Raw genomic sequence first — 5,868 nt, forward strand, 5'->3', positions numbered from 1 at the left:
TGCGGTCCCAGCTACTTGGGAGGCTGAGGCAGGAGAATGGCGTGAACCCGGCAGGCGGAGCTTGTAGTGAGCCAAGGTTGTGCCACTGCACTCCAGCCTGGGTGACAGAGTAAGACTCCGTCTCAATACATACATACATACATACATACATACATACATACATAAACTGTTTTCTTCCTTTCTTCCTTTCTTTTTCTTTCTTTTCTATTTCCTTTCTTTCTTTCTCTTTCTTTCTTTCTTCCTTTCCTTTCCTTCTTCTTTTCTTTCTTTCTTTTTTTTTTCATACAATGTCTTGCTCTGTCTTCCAGGCTGAGTGCAATGGCTCAATCTTGGCTCAGTGCAACTTCTGCCTCCCAGGTTCAAGCGATTCTCCTGCCTCAGCCTCCCAAGTAGCTGGGATTACAGGTGCTGGCCACCATGCCCAGCTAATTTTTGTATTTTTTATAGAGATAGGGTTTCGCCGTGTTGGCCAGGCTGGTCTTGAACTCCTGACCTCAGGTAATCCATCCGCCTTGGCCTCCCAAAGTGCTGGGATTACAGGCATCAGCCACCAAGCCTGGCCTAAGCTGTTATCTTTCTAAGATTCAATGCAGACAAGGAATATGCATCACACATTTAGAACTTCACAAATGACTGCACACTTATGCAGCTGCCAGATGCTGACTCTAACAGGTTATTTCTTTGGCCAGAGAATGTAGAAATAGTTCTCTCCACTTCTCTAGACAATAGACACTTCTGCTATCCTCAAAATCAGATGAAATGAGAGTAGTACCAAGGTAGTGAGGACATTTTGAGGAGTATTAGGTTAGGGCAGTACTTTTTTTTGTTTTTTGAGACAGGGTCTTAGGGTTTCTGTCACCCAGGCTGGAGTGCAGTAGCGTGATCTCGGCTTACTGCAACCTCCACCTCCTGGGCTCAACCGATCGTCCTGCCTCAACCTCTTGAGTAGCTGGGAATACAGGTGTGCACCACCAGGCCCGGATAATTTTTGTATTTTTAGTAGAGATGGGGTTTCGCTATGTCGTCCAGGCTGGTCTTGAACTCCTGGACTCAAGCTATCTGCCCTCCTCTGCCTCCTAAAGTGCTACGGTTACAGGCATGAGCCACTGTGCCTGGCCATAGGACAGTTTTGTTTGTTTGTTTTTTGTCTTATTTTTGAGAGACAGAGTCTTGCTATGCTGCCCAGGCTGGTCTCAAGCTCTTGGACCCAAGCAATTCTCTTGCCTTGGTCTCCCAAAGTATTGGGATTACAGGTGTGAGCCACTGTGTTCAGCCAGTACTTTTTTTTTTTTTTTTTTTTAATTTAGAGTCAGTGTCTTGCTCTGTCACTCAGGCTGGAGTGCAGTGGCAAGATCACTGCAGCCCTGAACTCCTTGACTCAAGTGAACTTCCAGCCCCAGCCTCTCAGAGTGTTGGGATTTACAGGTTTGAGTCACCACACTGGGCTCTAGGGCAGAACTTTATGGCCACATTTTATGTCCTGGATTTCCACTTGAGCATTGAGAATTCTGGGTTTGGAAATTTGATGGAGACAGGAGAAATCCCATCCTTACTTCAGGCACTTACTGAACCTAGTGTATGTGGAAGGAAGAGGGGATGCACTTAGAATGGGCATAGGATATAAGAGAATAATGATAAAGAATATTTATAATCAGAACTTCTCACACTCAGGACGAGGAAGGAGAATCTCTAACAGAGTCACAGCATGATTATTTCAGCTTTTTCCTGTTTCCTTCCTCTGTACTTTGGGTCCCTCTTTCCTTTCTAGCGTTCCCTCTTCTTTCATCAGACACACTGTGTGGCAAACTTAAGCCCCAAACCACAACCTTGACAAATTCCAAATGGATTTTGTCAGCAAGGCCAACACACCCCTTCACCACTCCCTATCCCTGCTCCTAGCACATGCACTGGGGTCAGTGACAGGGTTGGAGTATGCAACCCACAGAGCTGGTGGCTACAATTTCAGCTTTTACTAGGCTCCAATGGCAGCCAGAGGGAGGGAGAAAGGCTGATGAACTGTAAGGCGGGCCTCTTGTCCCTCTTCAGCTCCAGATGAGTTCTACTCCTGCTGGCCTTTACCAAGTGGCTGGGAAGTTAGGGAGGGGCAGTGGCCAGCTAATTGCCAGCTGGGCAGCACTCCTCCTATCTCTGCTCCTGTTTGCTCCATGGGCAGCCCACTCTGATGCTGCAACAGACGTTTTCTTCTTCAGACTCCAGACAGGTGAAGGACAGAAGCACTGGGAGATTCTCTAGTCCCATTAATCAGTCCTGACTAACATACCATGGTACCTGCTGCTTACTACATTAGACTGTCACCATTTCCATCTTTCTATTGCACTGGGGATAAAACCTTGAGAAGATCTGAAGCACTGGGCAGGAATATCAACAGGTTCCACCTCCTTGTCTGAGTTCCACAGGCATGTGCACGTGGTAAGGGCACTAGGGAGGTTTTATAAATCATAGTTTTGGTGGACAGCATGGTGGGATAACCTGGTGGAGTGTTACTAGAAATTTCTAGAGAAATAAATGAAAGAGTAATCACATGGAAATATCAAAAAACCCACTCTAGGAGTAATAAGACTGGAGGAAGATCCTTTTGTAGTTCATAAGCATAATGACTGGGTGCTTACACACATGTGAGATGTGCCACCCTCAAACCTTGTTACATTGGCACACTATCCATTTGACATGAACAACAACAACAAAATACTGGAGGTGTCTTTTGCCCTTAAAAACACAGAGCTGGGCTAGGCGCGGTGGCTCATGCCTGTAATCCCAACACTTTGGGAGGCCTAGATGGGAGGACTGCTTGAGCTCAAGAGTTTGGCCTGGGCAACATGGCAAAACCCTGTCTCTACAAATAGCATAAAAATTCGCTGGGTGACTGGGCATGGTGGCTCACGCCTGTAATCCCAGCACTTTGGGAGGCTGAGGCAGGTGGATCACCTGAGGTCAGGAGTTCAAGACCAGCCTGACCAACACAGTGAAACCCTGTCTCTACTAAAAATATAAAAATTAGCCAGGCGTGGTGGCACATGCCTATAATCCCAGCTACTTGGGAGGCTAAGACAGGAGAGTCACCTGAACACAGGAGGCAGAGGTTGCAGTGAGCGGAGATTGTGCCATTGCACTCAAGCCTGGGCAACAAGAGCGAAACTGTCTCAAAAAAAAAAAAAAAAAAAAATTAGCCAGGCATGGTGGCGTGCACCTGTAGTCCCAGCTACTTGGGAGGCTGAGGTGGTAAGGATCACTTGAGCCCAGGAGGTTGAGGCTGCAGTGAGCCGATTGTGCCACTGCACTCCAGCCTCAGCAACACAGCAAGACCCAGTTTCTTTTTCTTTTCTTTTTTTTGAGATGGAGTCTTGCTCTATCGCCCCGGCTGGAGTGCAGTGGCGCGATCTCGGCTCACTGCAAGCTCCAACTCCCGGGTTCATGCCATTCTCCTGACTCAGCCTCAGGAGTAGTTGGGACTATAGGCGCCTGCCACCACGCCTGCCTAATTTTTTGTATTTTTAGTAGAGACGGGGTTTCACCGTGTTAGCCAGGATGGTCTCGATCTCCTGACCTCGTGACTCGTGATCCGCCTGCCTCGGCCTCCCAAAGTGCTAGGATTACAGGCTTGAGCCACCGCGCCCGGCCAAGATCCAGTTTCAAAAACAGAAAAAAAAAAAAAAAAAAAGCAAGAAACAAACAAACAAAACCACCAACAAAAACACACCCGACAGAACTACCCAGCACAGTGGCACATGTCTATAATCCCAGCTATTCAGGAGGCTGAGACAGGAGGATCACTTGAACCCAGGAATTCAAGACTGAAGTGTGCTATGATCGCTCCTGTGAATAGCCACTGCACTCCAGCCTGGGCAACATAGTGAGACCCCGTATCTTAAAAAAAACACAGAGATGTGGCTCACGCCTGTAATCCCAGCACTTTGGGAGGCCGAGGCGGGCAGATCACGAGGTCAGGAGATTGAGATCATCCTGGCTAACACAGTGAAACCCTGTCTCTACTAAAAAAACAAAAAATTGGCCGGGCATGGTGGCACACGCCTGTAGTCCCAGCTACTCGGGAGGCTGAGGCAGGAGAATCGCTTGAACCTGGGAGGCGGAGGTTGCAGTGAGCTGAGATTGCACCACTGCACTCCAGCCTGGGTGACAGAGCGAGACTCCATCTCAAAAACAAACAAACAAACAAACAAACAAAAAACACACAAAAACAAAAAACAACCCACAGAGATTAGCAGGGCAGCAGCCCTTAATAGCAGTGCCCAGGACAGATATAATTCCTTGTTATAAACAGGTTCCTTGTCATCCATCTCATCCCTTACCATCTTAAATTAAGGTCCCCTTAGCTTGACATTCTAGGGTCATGTTATCAGGTTAACATAAGACAGAAAACAGACTGGGTTAAGGGACTGTAAGTGCATACACCAGGGATTGATGAGGACAAGGAGATCGACATATATGGCACCTACCAGCTTTTTTTTTTTTTCTTTGAGACAGAGTCTTGCTCTGTCGCCCAGGCTGGAGTGCAGTGGTACGATCTTGGCTCACTGCAACTTCCGCCTCCCAGGTTCAAGCGATTCTCTGGCCTCAGTTCAAGTAGCTGGGATTACAGGTATGTGCCACCATGCCTGGCTAATTTTTGTATTTTCTGGTAGAGACAGGGTTTCACCATATTGGCCAGGATGGTCTCAAACTCCTGACCTTAAGTGATCGGCCCACTTCAGCCTGCCAAAGTGCTGGGATTACAAGTGTGAACACAGGGCCTGGCCCCAGCTTAGTTCTTCTTGGAAGCAAGAAAACAAACAAACAAAACCAACCAAGGCAATACATTCATAAGAGCAACAATTTTGGCTCAAGCCTTAGGGAAGAGCCATGTGTTCGTTCCCTTATACTGCTGTAAATGAGGAGAGAGGGCACTTAGAGAACCTTCTGTTGGCCGGGCGCGGTGGCTCACGCCTGTAATCCCAGCTACTCAGGAGGCTGAGGCAGGAGAATCGCTTGAACCCGGGAGGCAGAGGTTGCAGTGAGCCAAGATGGTGCCATTGCACTCCAGCCTGGGCGACAGTGAGACTCTTGTCTCAAAAAAAAAAAAAAAAAAAAAAAAAAAAGGAACCTTCTGTTCTTAGCATTACTAGTGCCCTTCTATCACAGCTATTTTTGTTTCAAGGCAGTTCTGCATGTCTAGACCAGGTGCAAAACGGAGTGTGAGGGAAGTAGGAGTGGGTAGGAAGCAAGAAATATGGGTGCAAAGTCCTTCACCTTTCCTTGGGATACTAAAATCCCTACTCATCTAGGCACACTTCCTCAAACCACACTTCTGAATATTAGGTTTCCACTCTCCGTCTTTCAAGTTCCAACTTAACTGGCTCAGAGTCCAGCTGTTTTCCTTTAGCCTCTTAAGTTCATCACTCTCCTTCCTCTTCCTTATGGGAAAGGATCTCTTGATTCAGACCCCACAGTAATCTAGTCTCAGGAATAGTGAGCAACAACAATGGTGCGGTGAGGGCTTTCAGGGGATTGCAGCTAGCCCAGATTAAGAAATAAAGATGAAGTCTGGCTGGGTAAGGCATGCCACAGCAACGACTGTTCACCCATATCCCGATGCTGGCTTTGCCCAAGGAGCCCCTGGGCCCCTCAGCCCAGCCCGTCTCCTACGCAGCCAACTTGCCGCCTCAGTCCTTAAATTCCAGGCACAACCCTGGAGCTTGGGATTCTCACCTCAGTCCTCACTGTCTCATCCCCATTCCCGGCTCCCGCCTCCGCCGCCCACAGCCCCCACACCTGCCCCCGCCCTGACTCCAGCTCCAGCGCCCGGCTGCCGGTGCTGCAGCCGCTGCCATGGTGATGGGTCTCGCGAGAACT

At 48.4% G+C, this 5,868-nt stretch overlaps 1 non-coding gene across 1 annotated transcript; it reads left to right on the forward strand.

Annotated features, from left to right (window-relative positions):
* The first annotated feature begins 2,590 nt into the window (after positions 1–2,590).
* On the forward strand, positions 2,591–2,689 carry LOC112205171 (small nucleolar RNA U13). Its single transcript, XR_002939019.1, has one exon. It is a non-coding gene; the product is annotated as a small nucleolar RNA U13 (small nucleolar RNA).
* The last annotated feature ends 3,179 nt before the right edge of the window (positions 2,690–5,868 follow it).

This window comes from Pan troglodytes, chromosome 10 (assembly GCF_028858775.2).
Source record: "Pan troglodytes isolate AG18354 chromosome 10, NHGRI_mPanTro3-v2.0_pri, whole genome shotgun sequence".
NCBI lineage: Eukaryota > Metazoa > Chordata > Mammalia > Primates > Hominidae > Pan > Pan troglodytes.